Source organism: Hyperolius riggenbachi, chromosome 12 (genome assembly GCF_040937935.1).
Source record: "Hyperolius riggenbachi isolate aHypRig1 chromosome 12, aHypRig1.pri, whole genome shotgun sequence".
Classification (NCBI taxonomy): Eukaryota; Metazoa; Chordata; class Amphibia; order Anura; family Hyperoliidae; genus Hyperolius; species Hyperolius riggenbachi.
The window spans coordinates 22,931,027-22,953,720 of record NC_090657.1 but is presented as its reverse complement, the minus strand read 5'-3'; the positions used below and the strand labels follow the sequence as shown (position 1 = coordinate 22,953,720).

Below are 22,694 nucleotides of genomic sequence, written 5' to 3'. Positions count from 1 at the left end.
CCGAGGAACCTCACGGGGGCTGGAGAAAGCCACAGGTAAGTGCAGATTTTTATTTTAAAGCTCTGTTCAGGTCCCTTTAAATGGCAGATAAAAATTACTGTGTACTACAAGAGATGTGCTGTTACATTAGTTTAAAGGGAAGGTTCAGGGACGCTACGAAAAAAATAGGCCCTGAACCTTCCCTTTAAGGTGTAAAAATCCTCCAACTTAAAAATGATTACATGTATCAAATCTAATCTTAAAGGAAACCTGGAGTTAGAGGGATATGGAGGCCGACCTATTTATTTCCTTTTAAATACAGTAATACCAGTTGTCTCTGGTCGTCTTGCTGAATTCTTAAGCTGTCGTAGTGTCTGACTCGCACACCTTAAACAAGCATGCAGCTAATCCAGTCAGACTTCATTCAAAAACATCTGATCTGCATGCTTGTTCAACACCAGATAAAAGAGCTTTATTTTGTCTCTATACTGTCTTCTCCTTCCGTAGACGCATTTAAAAGGTAGGTTTCTCTCACACGTAATTTTAAATTGTGTGTGCTCTTGCCCATACTTTTGCCCATACCTGGCATCACTTATCGAGCACAGTACATAGTGGCGCATGTGCGTGGCCATGCACAATTATGAAATCGCAGTTGCTCTGATACTTAAAGGACACCTGTACTGAGAGGGATATGGAGGCTGCCATGTTTCTTTTCTTACTAGTGGCTAGGCTGTCCTGCTGAGCCTCCTTTGCCTCTAATACTTTTAGCCATAGCTTGCTGGGTAAGCCTGCAGATTGGATGTTTCTGAGTGAAGTCCGACTTAATGTAGTCTGGATTCAGTTGCAAGCAGCAGGTTTGTTTCAGGTGTGTGATCCAAATAACGTGCTTCCAAGAAAATAAGATAGTATCTTACAATAATTTTTGCTCCAAAAGATGTGCTAGGGCTTACTTTCAGGGGAAGTCTTATATTTCTTTGAACACCATAAAGAATGAATAGCCGGTAGTATCTAACGGTGCCTTCTGTATAAGCTCCCACAGTGACACCATTGGATTGCATGGTAATGTTACTGTACTGATCAGGCACCTGTATGCTGCTGATAACCGTGTGCTGGGATGACAGAGCCGCCACCCGATCACCACCGCACCACTGTGTCCCCGTTTGCTGACCGCCTCTTCCTCCTCTGTATTGTACGGTAGGTGACTGCGTGGTAACCGAACAGTGAGGAAAAGTTGCATGCACCTGTAACATGAACCTGGCAGAGTCCCCGCTCCACATCACAAGTATAAGATGCTGTCTCACACAGTTCGACCAGAGGTACAGGACAGCTAACGTGTGTGTGCTGCCACAACATCCTCAGGCGACTCATCTCCATCTCTAGAAGCCCAGCAAAACAGCGTCTACAGTTAATGGAGGAAGGGAATAGAAGAGCGGGTACCGTAGGATCTAACGATGCCTCCTGCATAATATGCTCCTGTATACATTTTTCTTCCTCCTCTTTAACCTCCCTGGCGTTCAGATTCCCGCGGCCCTGCGGCCATGGGAAAGTTTTTTTGCACTTTTTTTAAAAATTTATCATGTAGCTAGCCTAGCGCTAGATACATGATTCCCCACTCCCTGTGGCGTCCCTCCCACCCCTCTGATCCCCGCCGGCGCAATCACCCGTCCGGAAATCCCGTTCTGAATGGGATTTCCAGGAGGGCTTCCCCCGTCGCCAAGACGACACACGTCATGACGTCGTGACGTCACAGGGAGACCCGATTATTATTATTATTATTATTATTTAGTATTTATATAGCGCCGACATATTACGCAGCGCTGTACAGTGTATATATATATATCTTGTCACTAACTGTCCCTCAAAGGAGCTCACAATCTAATCCCTACCATTGCCATATGTCTATATTATGTAGTGTAAGTACTGTAGTCTAGGGCCAATTTTTTTAGGGGGAGCCAATTAACTTATCCGTATGTTTTTCAGCGCTGATTGGCCAGGCAGCGCACTGATTGGCCAGGCAGCGCACGGGGTCTCGCCTGGGGGGGCCCTGCATCGCGGCGGGTAGCGGCGGAGATCAGACAACACGCAGCAAGCAAAAATGATTCAGATCGGCCCAGCGGGGCCTGAGCGGTGACCTCCGGCGTCTCTGGATGAGCCTAGCTCGTCCAGAACGCCAGGGAGGTTAAAGAAACACTGAAGTCTCTGAAAATACAGCTTTTTATTGAAAAAATTGATTGCCCTAACTAATACGCTGAAATCTAAATCCCCCCAAAGTCCCCTCGCAAAATCCACAACTTTCTTGGTCATGGATTTTGCTGCCCCGTGCGCTTCCGTGAGAGGCAGAGCTTTCAGCTGCAGCTCTGCCTCTACATGCGTCTATCAGCGCGTATCTCCGCCTTTCCCCCGCCCCTCTCAGTGAAGGAAGACAGAGGGGCGGGCGGAGGCGGAGATACGCGCTGCAGCTGAAAGCTCTGCCTCTCACAGAAGCGCTCCCCGCAGTGTGCCCCGGGAAGTTTGGGGGGGGGGATTTAGTTAGATTCCAGGCACGGGGATGCAGCGTTTTAGTTAGGGCAATCATGTTGAACAGGTTTTTGCAATAAAAACCTGCATTTTTGGAGACTTCAGAGTCTCTTTAACTGCCACTATGGCTTATTTTCGGGGCATGGCTTATATTTCAAGCATGCTTGAAAATCCAACTAGGGCTCATTTTCAGGGTAGGGCTAATGTTTGGGGAAACAGGGTACTACTATAGCCAAATAAGTCAGCAGGATACCGGGCAACTGGTATAATTAAAAGGAAATAAATGTAGCAGCTACCATATCCCTCAGTTCAGGCGTTTTTAAAGAACACTATGCTACTCCACCAGCACTCCTCTGACCAAGCAGATTACCTGCGATACGCGTAAGGTGCCTGTAGGGGGGCCGTGGAAGATCACTCTGGGGGAGAATATTACCGCCTTCTTGGCGAGTTATCTCAGCACAATGATCAATAGCATTTTCACAAATTACTTTGAATCATTTTTGCCACTGTAGACTTATAGGATACCCGAACTGAAATGTGACATAATGAGATAGACATGTGTATGTGCAGTGCCTAGCAGACAAATAACTATGCTGTGTTCCTTTTTTTCTTTCTCTGCCTGAAAGAGTTAAATATCAGGTATGTAACTGGCTGACTCAGTCCTGACTCAGACAGGAAGTGACCACAGTGTGACCCTCACTGATAAGAAATTCCGACTATAAAACACTTTCCTAGCAGAAAATGGCTTCTGAGAGCAAGAAAGAGGTAAAAAAAAGGGGAATTTCTTATTAGTGAGGGTCACACTGTAGTCACTTCCTGTCTGAGCATTCACTTACAGTAGGTAGTGGAAATCTGAGAGAACCGACAGGTTTTCGACTAGCCCATCTCCTCATAGGGCATTCTCAGGGTTATGTTTATTTTCAAAATCATTTAGTGAGTGGTAGTTACTCTGTCCAACAGTCAAAAAGAAAAAAAAAAGTGTGCAGCAAACAGGGAAGCTGGCCCGCAGCCACTGGGCGCGCAATCGAGGGCACGTGGCCACTGGGAAAGCATGTGCGTGGTAATATGGAAACAGGTCATTCCCTATGGACTGTTCTATGTAGAACAGTTAGGGCCATCTCTATTTATAAAGAATAAGAGCCTTGCTGAGTATCCCCCATAAAGAGATGGTCAAGTTCAAAACCTGTTGGTTGTGTCAGATTTCTACTACCTACTGTAAGTGACAGCAACATAGGAGAAAGGTAATTTATGGCTCATTTTACTCCGGAAGAAAAAGACCTTATTTGTATATGTTTACACACATTTTGCAATTTTTAGCAATAGTGGTGCTTTAATAACTATCCTTATTTAATTGTCTTTTGTGATAATGGATGACAGCTCACTACTGCAGTGGCTGGCTAGATAGTGAACTGACACAAGAGACCTAGGTTCAAATCTTGGCTCTTCCTGTTCAGTAAGCAAACACCTATTCAGTAAGGAGACCTTGGCCCATATGCAATTGACTTTTTCTCCTGAGTTTTTCCCAGGTTATATTTTGAAACCTTTCAATAAAATGCTTTTTTAAACCACCAGCAAGCAAGAAAATATTCATAATTTTGATAGTACTTTTTCACCTAATTTTTGGTACTTTTTCCATTGCAAAGCACTTAAAAGTTATTCTAAATTGAAGATGAAAAAGTATCTCCTAGGAGAAAACTCAGGAGAAAAAGTGAATTGCATACGGGTCCTTTGCAATTCATATGCCTCTGGGTGATGCGCTTTTGAATCTATATGCACATGTTTGAAAACACACACACACATACATATATATATATATACATACACAGTGGTATGCAAAAGTATTCAGCCCCCTTAAAGTTTTCCACATTTTGTCACATTACTGCCACAAACATGAATCAATTTTATTGGAACTCCACGTGAAAGACCAATACAAAGTGGTGTACATGTGAGTAGTGGATCAAAAATCATACAGGATTCCAAATATTTTTTACAAATAAATAACTGCAAAGTGGGGTGTGCGTAATTATTCAGCCCCCTGAGTCAATACTTTGTAGAACCACCTTTTGCTGCAATTACAGCTGCCAGTGTTTTAGGGTATGTCTCTATTAGCTTTGCACATCTAGAGACTGGAATCCTTGCCCATTCTTCTTTGCAAAACAGCTCCAGCTCAGTCAGATTAGATGGACAGCGTTTGTGAACAGCAGTTTTCAGATCTTGCCACAGATTCTCGATTGGATTTAGATCTGGACTTTGACTGGGCCATTCTAACACAGATTTGTTTTGTTTTAAACCATTCCATTGTTGCCCTGGCTTTATGTTTAGGGTCATTGTCATTCTGGAAGGTGAACCTCCGCCCCAGTCTCAAGTCTTTTGCAGTCTCCAAGAGGTTTTCTTCCAAGTTTGCCCTGTATTTGGCTCCATCCATCTTCCCATCAACTCTGACCAGCTTCCCTGTCCCTGCTGAAGAGAAGCACCCCCCCCCCCCCCCCCCCCGAGCATGATGCTGCCACTATCATATTTGACAGTGGGGATTGTGTGTTCAGAGTGATGTGCAGTGTTAGTTTTCTGCCACACATAGCATTTTGCATTTTGGCCAAAAAGTTCCATTTTGGTCTCATCTGACCAGAGCACCTTCTTCCACATGGTTGCTGTGTCCCCCACATGGCTTGTGGCAAACTGCAAACGGGACTTCTTATGCTTTCTGTTAGCAATGCCTTTCTTCTTGCCACTCTTCCATAAAGGCCAACTTTGTACAGTGCATGACTAATAGTTGTCCTATGGACAGAGTCTCCCACCTGAGCCTTAGATCTCTGCAGCTCGTCCAGAGTCACCATGGGCCTCTTGACTGCATTTCTGATCAGCGCTCTCCTTGTTCAACCTGTGAGTTTAGGTGGATGGCGTTGTCTTGGTAGGTTTACAGTTGTGCCATACTCCTTCCATTTCTGAATGATCGCTTGAACAGTGCTCCGTGGGATGTGCAAGGCTTTGGAAATCTTTTTGTAGCCTAAGCCTGCTTTAAACTTCTCAATAACTTGATCCCTGGCCTGTCTTGTGTGTTCTTTGGACTTCACGGTGTTGTGGCTCCCAATATTCTCTTAGACAACCTCTGAGGCCCTCACAGAGCAGCTGTATTTGTACTGACATTAGATTACACACAGGTGCACTCTATTTAGTCATTAGCACTCATCAGGCAATGTCTATAGGCAACTGACTGCACTCAGATCAAAGGGGGATGAATAATTACGCACACCCCACTTTGCGGTTATTTATTTGTAAAAAAAAAAATGTTTGGAATCATGTATGATTTTCGTTCCACTTCTCGGGCTCGATTCACAAAGCGGTGATAACTCAGTTATCACGCCTAAAAGACTTTAGGCGTGATAACCTTTGCACTAGCAAAGTTATCACCGCTTTGTGCTCTAATTCGCGCGAAGCTACCGCGCGTACGCGCGCGCAAAGTCCCATAGGGCTTAATGGGAGCTTTGCGCGAAGTGCCGGGTGCTGCGCGCGCGCTTGCGCGCGGAAAATTCGCGCGAGTTTCTTCTTATCATGCCTAAACTGAGTTTAGGTGTGATAAAGGGGTTTTCACTCGCGTGCAAACACTTTGCACCGCTTTGTGAATCAGGCCCCTCATGTGTACACCACTTTGTATTGGTCTTTCATGTGGAATCCCAATAAAATAGATTCATGTTTGTGGCAGTAATGTGACAAAATGTGGAAAACTTCAACATTATATAAATATATATATATATATATATATATATATATATATAGATAGATAGATAGATAGATAGATAGATATAGATATATACATGGAGGGGGGGGGGAGAGAGAGAGAGAGAGAGAGAGAGAGAGAGAGAGAGAGAGAGAGAGTTTTTTTCATTCTTTTCATTTCTTTTCATTCTTTTCCTTAGTAAATGTCACGCTTGGAGGTGTAATCTCCACAGTCAGCATACAACACATAAGCTGACGTGAAGGAGGTACACACACCAGCACAAGGAATCAGGATATCCCCAGTTTAGTGGAGGAGAGGACTGACTCCAATAGGAGATTGTGGTGCACAGAGCCGGTGCAGATCCGAACAGCCACAAACAACACTTTCGTAATAACGTCTCAGCGCAAAGTAGCGCTGAGCGCATAAACCAGGACTGAGGAGATCAGGACAGGTAGACAGAATGAACGCTTGCTTAACTAGCCACTACTTAGTGACAGCAAGCGTCCACAATAAAACAGACTGGAATGAGGTAGCCAATGCGTTTGCAGCAATGGCGTGCCTCACAAAGACAGGACAGGATAGTCAGGAAATAGCAGGATCAAGATAGATGAACGTAACACAGATAAATATACAATAAGTATGATTTCCTAGCGTATTACAATTACAGCTATCAATGAAACTATTTGTAACGTCTGACTAACATATGTATATATCGGCAATGAACCGATATATGACATAAGCAGGAACTCTGACTAAGACTGGAGTAATACAGGGAACAGGACTCAGAAGGATTCGCTATCTCTTCGCAGAGATGAACGCAATCCACAAACAGGACCAGGAACAGGATACTACCTCAGCACGGGTGCTCACGATACGCGCAAACTACCAAAGCGTGCTGGAAGGCTGACTGACTGAACACAGGAAATAAACAGTTCGTGTACGTATATATCAGCGACACTGATGTATCAACGTAACACGAATACAAAGAAAATAACAAAATGCGCAAGTATGCGTATATATTGGCGATGAACCAATATATGACACAAGACAAGCAAGTAACAACTTCTAGAACAAGAGCAGAACTAGGAGGACTCGCTGACCCCTTCGCAGGAGTCAGCGCAGTCCACACGGACCAGGAACGAGGTGGGGCACGAGCAGAGTAACAGACTGAATCTGAGACTATGGTAGCCCATGAGACATTGCAGGAAGCAGTTCTTTATACTGAGGTCATCCAATAGGAGCAGACCTGCAGATTCCCACACAAGTGAATGGTAATTAATCACAGGCTGATAGCAGGAAAAGGCAGACAATGATATGCAGCCTGCAGGAAAGGGACTGCCCCTCCACTGCAGCAGACAATGTCTGTTTACACAAAAGCATATTAAACTGTCATTAACCTCAGAGCGACTGCAGATGGAATCAGCAACCAGTTCAAGTGCAAACCAAACTATGCAAGCAAATGCATGTAATGACATTAGAACTGCTTGGTTTGCAATACCACTGCAGTCAGCAGTAAACGCTGCAGAAGCGATCATAACAGTACCCCCTCCCTTAAACGCGGCCTCTGGACGCATATAAAAACTGACATATTTCTCCTGAACCACCCAAACCAAAAAATCAGAAGTGGGAAATCCAGCAAACTGATCTGACTGAAAATTCATGAAGGTCGGATCAGCCCGACAAAACCAAATTCCCGAATCAGTCTCACCAAAACTAGACCAATTGGAACCAGAACCTACCGAACCATGCCCGTCAGCACTACAAGCCTCAGTGTGACACCCATCAGAACCACGACTTCCAGAAAACAACCCCAAGAAACTCTCTTAACGATACCCACCGCCTTCCAAGGACCGTCCAAAAACGCCAAAGCCTTTGCAATGCCCACCGGAACTGTCCTTACCAACACAAAACCCACTGTTGAACCAGTCCAAGGTACCAGGACAAGTTTCCTCAGAGATCTCCCAGAACACTTGGAAGCTCCAAAGAGATCCCCACAGGTCAGAACGCCCCTTAGGCTCACATGGAGAACCATCAAGAACCCCTATGGAACCCAGGGCAACTCCAGAGTCAGGGTCACAAGGACAAACATCAAGATCAGGGCTTTTAGGGACCAGAACCATCTCCGGGCATGCAGGCCAACCGGCAACATCAGAACATGTCTCCACTAGGGAAGCACGTGAGCACGCTAACACAGACACATCTGGGCACTCTGGCATACGAAGCACATCTGGGCACACCGGCACAAGAGAAACCTCTGGGCATGTCAAGGAACTGCGAACCTCAAAGTCAGTCAAGACAGGACCGAAACCAGAACTGGGCAAAAAAAATTCATCATGACTAGACTTCACAGTTACTGGATTCTCACTAAAAGCTGCAGGATCAGACTTAGATGTCGCTGATTCCAGCAGGGTTATTAACAAATCATGTTCAGGGGCATTTACAAGACAGGGCAAATCTTCTGATGTATGCACTGAACTAGACAAGGTTCCCATAGCTTCTTCTGGACTAGACAGAGACTCATCAAATACACTGGATTGGAGCTCATGAAGGGCTGCAAAACAAGTCAATATTGCAGCAATCCCCACTGAACTAGGCAAAACTGAGAAACTCACTGGACAGGAAGGGGACTCTGGAACTGCTGCCACACCGGGCAGAAAACCAGAATTTTCCAGGATACAGGGCTGGGTTTCAGAAACACTCATTAACCCGGACTGAAATTCTGAGATTTCTATTATTTTTTCCAGCGAGTCAGAATTATCCATGTTACAGGGCAAGACCTCTGAAACATTCAGAGGACAGGGCTGGAGTTCCTCGGCTGTTACAACACTGGAGAGGGGCTCAACAACATTGGTTAAATCAGACTGTGTACAGGGCAAGGTATCTAACACACTTGCTGACGAGGACAATAATTCAATGGCTTCTGCTTTGCTGGGCAGAAATTCATCAAGTTTTATTAGAGCAGACTGTAATTCCAAAACAGCTGCTAGACAAGTGAATATTACTGCAACACCAACTGAGGTAAGCAGTGCCTCAGACTCCTCTGCTAGAGGGTTTGAAGTATCCAAAGTACTGGGTGAAGCATAAGACTCTGCGACCACAGCTTCACTGGACAGGATCACTGAACAGTCCATATTGCAGGGCAAAACCATGGAAGCACCTGCTGGACAGCATAATGATTCTGTGACCTGAGTTTCATTGGGAAGATCTACTGCACAATTCATGGTACAGGGCAAATTTACTAGAACGTTTTCTGAACAAGGTAATAATTCTACGATTTCAGGTTCACATAGCAGATGCTCTGAGCTATTCATGAAACTAGAGCGAGGTGTAGAGACAGGAAGATCAAGACACAAAGTTTGTGCATCTGAAGCACTATTCAATTGTAAAATTGGAAAATTCAGATGCTGGGGTTCTGAGGTTTCTAGACAGGATTGCTGGGACTCAGAAACTAATGTAGTGCATCTACTGGCATCTGCTGGATCAGACAGAAGTTGAACTTTATTAACACAGGTAATTTCTGCAGAAGTGTTTGCAGAGACAGGCAAGATTTTTCTGGTGTCTGTTTCACTGAACAAAGACTCATGAGTACTGGCTAGGCTGGACTCAGAAGTCAGCAGGACCTCTGGATTCTCTGCTGAGAAATTTGTGCAGGGCAAAGTTAAGAAAGTATCAGTGGCTTCTGTTTTACTGGGAAGTAACACTGAGTTATCCATGGTACAGGGTGGAGTTACAGGAACATTCACAAAACATGGCAGGGACTCAGTAACTGGAGAAGTGGGACAGTCTCCAATTGACAGTGTGTCTTCCCTGGTATCAACTGATTGAATCGCATAAAAATCGTCCAAAATCATTCTCCACACATCGATCAATGGAGCCACAAAGTCATACCCACACACACCAGTTTTTATTAGGTTATAGGCAGACTTAATGCATGCATTCAATACTAATTCACGTTTTGCACTGTAAAATTGACAAAATGAACTTGAATCATTCTTCCATTCATTGACCAGAGCTTCCATCTCTCCTTTCTCAAATGGAGGATTCCAAGCATACTTAACAGGCAGATCACAGTTTGCTAATGTGGTTTTGGCAGAAACATACATTGGATTATTTAGCAGGCGATTGGCAGATTTCTTATTCCTAAGGATCTCCAATACCTGTAGCAAGTGTTGAACTGTAGTGTATGCAAATTTCCCTTGCTGCACGAATAAATTGATCTGTTCAATACTCTGTAATATATCCTCATAATCATACTCAGATAATTCTTTTAAACAAAAATCTTTATTTTCCCTAGCCAGTGATGCAAGTTCATTAGTAGTTTCATAAGTCCATTTAACTCCCCTGAAAGACAATTCCATTTCATTATCTGTTAATGGCAGAATCTCATTGCAGGTCTGATGCGCAGTCGCTAACGATTCTGCAGATTGGACACGTTTCTTAGAACGTTTGCGTTTTGCCTTTGACCTTGCTGTTTTTGGTGATTTATTCAAAGCTGCAGGAAAATTATCAGTAACACTTTCTGCTTGCTGATCATTTTTGCAAGCAATTGAAGGAGCAGCTGATTGGCCTGCTGCCAGGAGTTCATTAAGAGGAAAAGGCAATGGATCTATGCGCAACCAATTGTGAATTACAAAAGCTATAAATTGCAAAGGACTTTGTCTAAACTGAGTGTGATCTAAGACATCGATTGCCCAATCAAAAAGTTTGCCCTTAAAAAGAGCACAAACGATCCAATCAGACCAGGTAGAAATTGCAGAAGCCCGAAAGTCGGGATTGGCCAGAACTTTAACCAATTCTGATATAAATTTGTCTGTAACTTCAGGACCAAGCTTTTCAAATTTTTTAAAGGAACAGGACCCCTGACAAACAGTGTCATAATTTCTGGAAATTCCCCCCACAATAGGGATTGGTAATGGGGCTACCATAATGTCACGCTTGGAGGTGTAATCTCCACAGTCAGCATACAACACATAAGCTGACGTGAAGGAGGTACACACACCAGCACAAGGGATCAGGATATCCCCAGTTTAGTGGAGGAGAGGACTGACTCCAATAGGAGATTGTGGTGCACAGAGCCGGTGCAGATCCGAACAGCCACAAACAACACTTTCGTAATAACGTCTCAGCGCAAAGTAGCGCTGAGCGCATAAACCAGGACTGAGGAGATCAGGACAGGTAGACAGAATGAACGCTTGCTTAACTAGCCACTACTTAGTGACAGCAAGCGTCCACAATAAAACAGACTGGAATGAGGTAGCCAATGCGTTTGCAGCAATGGCGTGCCTCACAAAGACAGGACAGGATAGTCAGGAAATAGCAGGATCAAGATAGATGAACGTAACACAGATAAATATACAATAAGTATGATTTCCTAGCGTATTACAATTACAGCTATCAATGAAACTATTTGTAACGTCTGACTAACATATGTATATATCGGCAATGAACCGATATATGACATAAGCAGGAACTCTGACTAAGACTGGAGTAATACAGGGAACAGGACTCAGAAGGATTCGCTATCTCTTCGCAGAGATGAACGCAATCCACAAACAGGACCAGGAACAGGATACTACCTCAGCACGGGTGCTCACGATACGCGCAAACTACCAAAGCGTGCTGGAAGGCTGACTGACTGAACACAGGAAATAAACAGTTCGTGTACGTATATATCAGCGACACTGATATATCAACGTAACACGAATACAAAGAAAATAACAAAATGCGCAAGTATGCGTATATATTGGCGATGAACCAATATATGACACAAGACAAGCAAGTAACAACTTCTAGAACAAGAGCAGAACTAGGAGGACTCGCTGACCCCTTCGCAGGAGTCAGCGCAGTCCACACGGACCAGGAACGAGGTGGGGCACGAGCAGAGTAACAGACTGAATCTGAGACTATGGTAGCCCATGAGACATTGCAGGAAGCAGTTCTTTATACTGAGGTCATCCAATGGGAGCAGACCTGCAGATTCCCACACAAGTGAATGGTAATTAATCACAGGCTGATAGCAGGAAAAGGCATACAATGATATGCAGCCTGCAGGAAAGGGACTGCCCCTCCACTGCAGCAGACAATGTCTGTTTACACAAAAGCATATTAAACTGTCATTAACTACAGAGCGACTGCAGATGGAATCAGCAACCAGTTCAAGTGCAAACCAAACTATGCAAGCAAATGCATGTAATGACATTAGAACTGCTTGGTTTGCAATACCACTGCAGTCAGCAGTAAACGCTGCAGAAGCGATCATAACAGTAATATTGTGTTATATAGTATAGCTAGTTTTAGACAACTTTCATTTGCACTGTTTGTGTACAAAACCTTTATAAAAAAAAATGACTGAAGCCTTATTTGTGTCTTGCTGTGATATTGTTAGGTCAATTTTTCATATGTGATTAGTTTCAAAAGGGTTTAAAGTGACACTGAAGCAAAAAAAAAACAAAGAAAAAAAACAACCCTATGATATAATGAATTGTGGGCCATATGCAATTCACTTTTTCACCTGAGTTTTCCCCTAGGAGAAACTAAATAGGCCACTGCAGCAGGTCTGCACAACACAGCACACTAGCGATTTCCTCCCCACGCCCCTTTTCTCCCCACCAACAGAGCTCTCTGTTGGTGACAGAGCTCTCTGTTGGTGTGGTCTGAACTCCCCCCACCCTCATTGTTTATTTATCAATATTTATCTTTTGTTTTGTTTTTTAAATAAAATGTACTATTTTTTTTCTTCTTTGCCTGAAAACCCTCCCTCCCCCCAGCCAGCCAATGACACGATCGGCTATTATAGGCCTCAGCCTATGAGAGCCGATCACTCTCCTGTGTGCCAGGGGGGGCAGACGTGTCACACAACTGTCCCCAGTACAGCGCTACTGCAGATCGAAAATCGTTAAAGTTAACAATTATAGAGACAACTAATAGCACAGTATAACAAATAAGAGGGAAGAAAATACGGATACTTAAAGTTCGTGGAAATATGTCCTTTCTGAGAAAACTCGTAAAGTTCCTTTGTTTCAGTTCAGGAGCAAAGTTCAGACAAGATGGCCACCACTGTTCCTCAAAGTGGCAGCATGCTCCCAAGAAGATGGAATTTGGAGGAATGAGGTCCGCCTGCTGGCAATGTGCTTTTGATGAAGATGGTTCGGGGGTGTGGCAATGCCTGCCCCGTCTGAATTACAAACCGTGTATGTGCACTTCTTGATTGGCTTACAAGCAGCCTGCAGGCTCTATATAAGCAGCAGAGAACTGTTTGGGAAGTGAGTTTCTCCTGTGTGTTTGGTGAATTACAAACCAATCACAGTTCAAGTCCTTGGAGAGAGATTTAGGTTTAAAGCGGTATTGTCACCATAAAAATCAAATTTCAACAGCAACTGGTCTGAGTGTATTAAGTGATAAATATGCTAATTCTGCATTCAAAACTTGCAAAACTTTTTCTGCTGTAATGGTTTGGAGTTATCACATACTTTAGGAGCACTGGCCCTAGTGCCAAACAGTGCCAAAAAGTTGAATGTTGGGAGTTCTTTTTATCTAGAATATATTCCTCCTCTTCCATTTATTTCCCTGCCTAGCTGATCACTTGTGTTTACAAGCAAGGCTGAGGTGACTCAGTGATTGGATGTGTAAATAAAAAAAAAAGACTCTGGGAGGAGGGCAGCTAATGAATACACAATGAGCAAGAGAAGGGGGGGGGCGGGGACAAGAATCAGGGAGGATAGGATGTCAGCATTAGCTTGGCAAAATGGCCACTGCCTAGAATAGGATTTTCTGCTTTTCCTTTGTAAAATTCACTGGAATCATTACGTGGATAGCACAATACATCTGTTATGTAAGTAGAAGTAGTATTCATCTACTTATGTGTTTTTTATTTCTAGGTTAGCATGGGTGTCGCTTGTTCTTTAAACTTATAAAACGCTGTAGTTCAAAACCGATAAATGTGACATTTGGCGTAAATGTGACATTTACGCTGATAACAGATTAATATTCCTCAGATTATGATAATTCCTCGGATTAGGGTAGAGGGTCCAGTTCCTGGGAATTTTAATAACTTGGTTGTAGCGTACCCCTTGCCCCTCAAGACTGGTATCAAACAGTTCAGCAAGACATTACAAACCCAACGATACCGCTCTCATAACTATCCTTTTTACGGTATTCCGTAAATAGGCAAAAAAATCATATACAACATTCATCTACTCTCTGCTGCTGACGGAGTCAGGCCGTCAGGCCTCATGCTGTGAGGGAAGCTCCCTTTGCTGGGCTCACCAATGGTGAAAGCAATTGACACCTATCTGAGGTTCTGCCAGAGTGCAGACCCTTTGTCCTCGGGTAATTAAAAATAAACACTAGCCTCTTGGACACAAGAGTTTGTTCCTAGCCCCTCTGGTAAGGCCTCGCCAAACTATTAAAGTTACGGTTGCACCAAGCACTACTCATTTAGCATCCTTCAGTTATACCAGTATTATTGGTGATTCTGCAGATCCCCACATAATCAGGTATAGAGTCTGCATTATTGGTGATTCTGCAGATCACCATATAATCAGACATCTGAGTTGCTACACCCAACCGTTACACATCACTTGTGATGGATTTTATTTCTACAATCTACTCTAATTTGTGAAATACCGGTAATTACCTTTCTCTTCACTAATGAGGACTCTTAAGCCCCACTTCATGCTTTCATCCTCTGCATACTTGGTGGGCCTCTACCTCAGTCACCAAGATTTGGCTCTATATTTTCCTCCACTTACTCCCTGAATTAGTGTCTCCACCGCCACCATTTATTTAGTCTTTTAATTCACCACGCCACTTCTAACTCCCCAGCCCCTCTAAAAGGACCACTATCGCAAAAATGTGTAAAATTTAACATACATGTAAACACATACAAATAAGAAGTAGGTTTATTCCAGAGTAAAAAAAAGCATAAATTACTTTTCTCCTATGTCCCTGTTGCTTACAGTAGGTAGTCCAAATCTGACAGAACCAACAGGTTTGGCTAGGCCATCTCTTTATAGTGGATTCTCAGCATGGCCTGTATTCTTTATAAAGACATTCCCTGAAAAGCATTTATACAAATGATGCTGGCCAGCCTCCCTGCCCACTTTTTTAGCAGTTGGTTGGTTGGTGCAATTGCCATTCACAAAGTGCTTTTGAATGTAAACAAAACTCTGAGAACACCCCATGAGGAGATGGGCCAGCCCCAAACCTGTCAGATTTTTTACTACCTACTGCAAGTGAAAGCAACATAGGAGAAAGGTAGTTTATAGCTCATTTTATTCTGGAATGCTAGGTGAAATTTTCCTAGACAGGCTGTCTACATGTGGGGTTGATGTGGCTGTGTAATATTTAAAGCAATAGGCTTGCTATACACCAGCGCTTCTGGATGCTTGCCTTGCTTACAAGGGCGAAAAGGGATAATTTGCATATTCAGTAGTGGTGCATTATGGGTATCCACAAATGTTCACTTATAGCTGAATTATTGCAAATTTCCTTCTGTTTTAAGAAGGCAAATTTCACCTAGCATTGCTCATTAGTAGGAGGGCTTTTCTGTCTCTTTTATCCACATATACATTCCTAGTGGTTTGGGTCACCCTGAGTTGCTTGGTTACTCTTTTATTCTGGAAGAAATGTAATTTGTATGTTTTTACATGGATTTAAAATTTTGTGATTTTTGCAAAAGTGGTCCTTTAAAGAGACTCCGTAACAAAAATTGCATCCTGTTTTTTATCATCCTACAAGTTCAAAAAGCTATTCTAATGTGTTCTGGCTTACTGCAGCACTTTATACTATCACTGTCTCTGTAATAAATCAACTTATCTCTCTCTTGTCAGACTTGTCAGCCTGTGTCTGGAAGGCTGCCAAGTTCTTCAGTGTTGTGGTTCTGCTATGAACTCCCCCTTCCAGGCCCCTCTATGCACACTGCCTGTGTGTTATTTAGATTAGGGCAGCTTCGCTCTGCTCTCTTATCTTTTACAAGCTGGATAAATCGTCCTCTGAGCTGGCTGGGCTTTCACATACTGAGGAATAACAGACAAAGGCAAAGCTGTTTGCAGGAAGAAACAAGCAGCCTGAAACTTCAGTGCATGAGAACTGCAGGGGGAAAGAAACACACAAATGACCTCTTGAGATTCAAAAGGAAGGCTGTATACAGCCTGCTTGAGTATGGATGTATTTTCTATGTGTGGACATGCTGTACATCAACCTACTTCCTGTTTTGGTGGCCATTTTGTTTGTTTATAAACAAACTTTTTAAAACTGTTTTTAACCACTTTTAATGCGTCGGGGAGCGGCGAAATTGTGTCAGAGGGGAATAGGAGATGTCCCCTAACGCACTGGTATGTTTACTTTTGTGCGATTTTAATAATACAGATTCTCTTTAACTGGTACGCTAATCTGTTAATTATTCTTATTTATATAGCCCAGGCAGCTTTTCTGCAGCGCCTTACAGAGCATAGCAAGTGATTCACATCTCTAACTATTCCTCAGCAATACCAAGGATTTTTCTTTATATATTATCTTTTCATTCAATTTTCGCACAAAGGAACAAAATGTGGCTATACAGATCAACTGTAAAACGTGGTATCAGGGCTGTGAAGTCGGAGCCATTTTGGGTACCTGGAGTCAGAGGTTTCATAAATTGAGGAGTTGGATGATTTTTGTACCGACTCCACAGCCCTGTAAAGTATCACATCAGTATCAATATGTACAAGAACGTGCGCATCAGTCTATCCCACAAAAGGGAAATACAGAACAAAACCAAAATAGCCGGGAGACATTAAATCCATAAGGCCCGCTTCACATAGGCAGTAAAAATTGGTCCGTTCGCGGATCGAAACGGGCGCAAACAGTTCTAATGTTAACCTATGGATAGTGATGAACGGATTCATCCCGCACGCTCCGCAAGTTTGGGGTTTGCAGCAATTTTTCCAGACCACTAAACTCAGAGGAGCGGAAACAGATGCTGAAGTGCATTGGGGGCAATGAGAAACGGATCCTTTAATTACAAAAAATTACTTTGGTGATGCGGGTTGGGGTGGTGGTGGGGGGGTGTATATGGGGAAACTAACTGAATCCAAAGAGTGGAAACAAAATGAAAACTGATCCGTTGGAACGCAATTCGAATCTGTTTCCCAGAAAGTGCCAGTATGAACCAGCCCTAAGCTCAGAGTATCCCTACAGTCAATACTGCCATATTCCTCTATAGTCCACTACACCTCCCAAGGTAGTCAAATGCCAGTAAATGTATCTTAAGAATTACCGGTATTCACCCTGTCCATAAGTTCTTCCATTCGATTTACCTCCTGAATTCTATTAAGCAAAGCATCATCTCCTTGGCGGGGTCTGGGAGCGCTACAATGCTGCAATCAGCCTTTTAGCAGCGTTGAGAATAATGGCTGTAAGTTTGCGGGCTCAGCGTGATTGTTTCGGGTGCGGGTACCCAAATAGGCAATACTTATGATTTCATGTCTTTATCACAATCTAGGACCAAATTGAAGGGAAATGCAATGAATGCACCAGTAAACATCTGGGATGTGGGAGGAAAACCCATGGAAACACAGGCAGAACATGCTAATATTCCATGCAAATAATGTTTTTCCTGGAAATGGGACTCCAGTGCTGCAAGGTGAGAGTAACAACCACTTAGTCATCAAGCTGCCCACTTGGAAAACTATTTAGTGCTTCTCTTCACTTTAGTGGGCAGTCATTTCTGCACTGCAATTATTGCTCCTCCTCCCTCTATATGCACTTAGGACAAATCCCCTTCCCCTTGCACCTGAGGAAACTCACCTCCCATATCCCTACAAGTAAGGCTCAGTGTTCTCCCCAGAATTATTTTTCAGTTTTTTCAGAAAAATGTAGCCGGTTGGATTGGGACTGTGAAGCAGGTCATCTGGGAGGCGCGTAGTAGCGCCAGTTGACAGCTGCTATAGCTGCAATGCTATAGTCCACGTCCCAAGTAAGGGTACTTCGCAGAAATTTTGGGTACCTGGAGTCGAAGTCGGAAGTTTCAATAAACTGAGGAGTCAGATGAATTTTGTACTGACTGCACAGCCCTAGTATTTCAAATTACTTCTCCCTCCAAGTTGCTATGACTCAGAGCGGGAATAGTATTTAATGCCGCCCGGTGATTCAGTGGCAGCAGGGAGAGCCAATATTCGGAAATGTAGGGCTGGCGCTTCCATAAGGGCAACCTGATTGCCAAGGGCACACGAGCCATCTGACAGGGAACAAAGAGAAATCACACAGTAAACACACACACACACAGTAGTAAGACATAGGAAAAGCTTACCTGCACTGTACCACATGGAGGAGTCAGAGCCAGCTAGGACTGCAGTTAATATTAATGACGAGAGGCACACACTAGCAGCTCTCTCACCCTATGTAAGCAGCAGAGAGTACCTGTGTACATCGCTGTGTGTTCCCTAGAGGATGCTGCCTGAATTACATGTTTTAGGTTTGCAGCCTTGTCGTCTGGTTCAGATAGAAGGGTAGTGAAGAGGAGAGCGAGGAAGACAGTCGAGGTGCTCAGCAAAGTTAGCCAGGCAGGGTGCACAGCTGATAGAGCTTGGGGAGAACACTGGGACTTAGTCATTTCCTCTTAACTGAGTCAAATATGTCATTAGGCATGGTAGGCACTTGCCTATAGGTGCTCCTGTTGGAGATACATTTCATAATTTACTGAAGTAGATCATTTAAACTGGTCTGCTTTTGTGCAAATAATGTGGAGGGCAAGCAGTTTATTGAATCATAATGCATTTATTACAGAAAATCTGCACAAATGTTAACAAGTGTGTCCACTTTGCCTGCTGCATAACATGGCCTGGGCCCAATTTGTGCAAAGGGAGGAAAAGAATGCTGCAAACGGGGAACAATATGTGGAAAAGGGTAGATGTCATACAAGGGAACTGCCCGTAGAACGCATGGGATGTTGCACATAAAATGTACACATTAGAGCAATACTTAAGTGAACCTGATACCCACCCACATATAGGGAATGCTCTGGATCCCGTAGACCCTTCCCAGTCCTCTCTCCGTGCTCTTGGTCCACCAATGTCCCCCGTTCTAATTCCCCACCTTCAGAACGCTTTGGAAGGCTAAGGAAGGACTCATGTACCCGAGTACTTCTAAAAACAGGTGCATCTGTACCGCGCATGTCAGACCAGTACAGATCCGCTCTTCTTCAGAAGTCTTCAGAAGTACTCCCAAAGTCTTCATGAGGACTCCCCCAAGGCATATTCAAGTGAATTAATTGGTCGAATAACTTCAATGGGTGGGGGGGCATGGAGAGAGATGGGAAGGGTGTATGAGATTCAGACCCTTCCATCTCCATAGATGAGCATCTAAATTTTTCAGTTTCACTTCAATATTGCTTCAAAAGAACATGGACTAGGAGGGCAATGCTACTGAAGACAAATAGGGCAGCAGCTCATAAGTAAGTGAAGATGCAGAATGGAGAAAAAAAGTACAGTAAATATTCACCTAGGGGAGGAAACATATACATCTGGTCTTAAGCCGCATCTACGCGTGTAGATGCGGCGGCGATGTTCCTTATCAATCGAGCCGCTAATGCGGCTCGATTGATAAGATCCGACAGGACGGATCTCCCCACCGCCGATTCCCTGCTCGCTCCCCGCGAGGAGACAATGGCAGGGAATCGAGCGGAAGATAAGCGGGGACGAGCAGGGAATCGAATCCGGCGCACGCGCAGCGGGCGGGGACGCGGAAGAGGCGATCCGGCGGCTAATTGAGCCGCCGGATCGGAGCCGCACCTACGCGTGTAGATGCAGCTTTATACAGGGCTTGCCTTGGGGTGTGGTCTGTATTGATGGGTTTAAAAGGGAATCTGAGGTGGGGATTTAAATTTAAAAAAAAAATGATACCTGATGCGGGGGTGGGAGGGGGCAGATCAGGTAGCTGCCATCTCCACCGCTCCTGTGGCCTGCATCCTGTTACTTTCATTTTCGTGACTTCGGAGGTCACAATGCTGGAATGAGAAAGACTGTGTCTCACAAAGAGCAGCATGAAGGGAGGCGGGGGAGCGGCCTGGGAGAGACAGCTGAAGAATGCCTGCAAGAATGCCTCCAGTTGGTGTTTTGAGCAGGGAATAGCTCTCCTCCTTACCCCTGGAGATTAGCAACAATCATGGTCGCCAATTTCGGCATTGGAGGGGCAGAGAGCGCCGTGAGGGGCGGGGACACAGAGGCATGTCCTGCAGCAGGGAACATGCCTCTGTGTCCCATCTGCCCCCCTCCACACACACACACACACACACACACACACACACTTCGGGTACACTTTAAAAGTGGATCCGAGATGAACTTTTACTCATTGCATAATTGTGTTCCTTTCCTATTGTTTATAGGGCATTCCTCAAGCCAAATACTTTTTTGTTTTGGTTTTAATACTCTAATTCCCTATAAACTAAGTGAGCCACGCCCACAGGTTTTCAGAGAGCCAAGGCACTTTCAGACAGTAGCAAGGGCTCATGGGAGCTCAGTCTGGGCAGGAGGAGGGGGAGGTATTACTAGCCAGAGATTTCAGAGGCAGAGGGGAGAAGGGAGGAGGAGGGGGGATTAGGTTTTTTTGCTCAAGATACAGATAAGCCTGCCTCTGTGTAATGTTTACAAACAACATGGCTGCTGTCATTGTATCACAGGAAGAAATAATCATATTCTATTAAAGCTGTTTGCAGCTAGATTTGCTGTTAATGCCATCTAAACTTTAGATAAGATATATAGACAAGTTACTTGTTATAGTTAGTTTTTCATCTCGGATCCGCTTTAAGGCACTGGAATATTTTGTAGCTGATATAAATCGACATACAGTTTGTTCCATTTCCCTTGCTGTCTGAGGGTCAGTTGGTCATAATGCCTGCAGTCTCTAACCCCCTTCGGTCCGTGAATATAACAGGCAACCTATCCTTGTCCCACCTGCTTATGGCCAGATCAGACAAGACTCAGGCTCCGTAAAAGTAAAAAATAAAATAAAAGTTAAAAAAAAAAAAAAAACACAAACTTTAATGCCCGCAGAAATTCCTCCAGTGGACTGTTAAAGAAAACCTAAAGCGAGAGGGATATAGAGGTTGCCATATTTATTTCCTTTTAAAGGAAATGTTAAGTTGAAAAAAATAATTATACTAACTTACCTGGGGCTTCTTGCTGCCCCAGACGTCTGCTAATTTCCTCCAGCCAGCCGTGGTGACCCCTGCAAAGCTGGCCCGTCGCCGGCTAGGGAGCCCTCTGCGGATGCAGTAGCAATTTCTGTGTACTGCACATGCGCAGAATGCTACCAGACTCGGAAGCACGTCCAGGATGCGCATGGCTCGGACCGCGCATGCGCAGTAGCCGGCTATGGGCCACCTTTGTGGGGGTCGCCGCTGCTGGCCGGATGGAATCAGGAGGACATCCTGGGCACAGGACTACTCTAGGGGCTGCAAGAAACTCCCAGTAAGTTAAAAATGTCCTTTTTACTTAACAATTCCTTTAAGGGGGAACTGAAGTAAGAGGTATACGGAGGCTGCCATATTTATTTCCTTTTAATCAATACCAGTTGCCTGGCAGTCCTGCTGGTCTATTTCTCTGCAGTAGTATCTGAATAACACCAGAAACAAGCATGCAGCTAGTCTTGTCAGATCTGACTTTAAAATCTGAAACACCTGATCTGCTGCATGCTTGTTCAGGGGCTATGGCTAATAGTATTAGAGGCAGAGGATCAGCAGGGCTGCCAGGCAACTGGTATTGCTTAAAAGGAAATAAACATGGCAGCCTCCATATACCTCTCTCTTCAGTTCTCCTTTAAACAATGCATATTGCCTGGCTGGCCTGATCTTCTGCCTTTAAGACTTTTTGCCATAGACCCTAAACAAGCATGCAGACCAGGTACTCTGGCTGAAGTCTGACTGGATTAGCTGCATGCTTGGTTCAAGTGTGCGATTCAGACACTATTGTAACCAAAGGGATCAGCAGGATAGCCAGGCAACTGGCATTGCTTAAAAGGAAATAAATATGGAAGCCTTGCTTTAGGTTCCTTTTAACACTAGGTCCACTGCCAGACTGTGTCCCAGAGTAGACGGGAGTGAACTAATGGCCACGCAGAATAGACCCCTGCTTTCCAGTGAATCTGTTGCATTTCCGCAATGCACAAAAACCAACCTGCACATTTTTTCAGACAGCAGGTGCATCGCCATCAATTCAATAGAATGGCATGCATCCACTCAAGTGCAGCGGGCACTGCCATGGACCTCCAGATTGGTACAGCAGATCTGTGCTGTATTAAGGTGCCCATACACTCGTCAGATTGGCAGCAGACAGATAAGAAATGCATCTGATGATCTATCTGATGCGTTTTTAGAACATTTTTTACCAGGATAGAATTCCAATAGATTTCAGTTTGAAATCTGTTGAAATTCGATCTGATGGCATTTTTTTGCCATCAGATTTCCATTAAGGCCAATGCAAACTGATAAGCAATCTCATCAGATCGA

At 44.1% G+C, this 22,694-nt stretch overlaps 2 protein-coding genes across 2 annotated transcripts in view; one reads left to right on the top strand and one right to left on the bottom strand.

The window, feature by feature from the left end:
- LOC137541345 (VID27-like protein) overlaps positions 1-22,694 on the bottom strand; it is a 353,729-nt gene that overhangs the window by 312,691 nt on the left and 18,344 nt on the right. The window lies entirely within an intron of this gene.
- AMZ2 (archaelysin family metallopeptidase 2) overlaps positions 470-22,694 on the top strand; it is a 94,951-nt gene continuing 72,726 nt past the window's right edge. The window contains exon 1 of the mRNA XM_068262598.1: positions 470-499. The gene's annotated coding sequence lies outside the window, so the exon portion shown is untranslated. The remainder of the gene's footprint in view (positions 500-22,694) is intronic.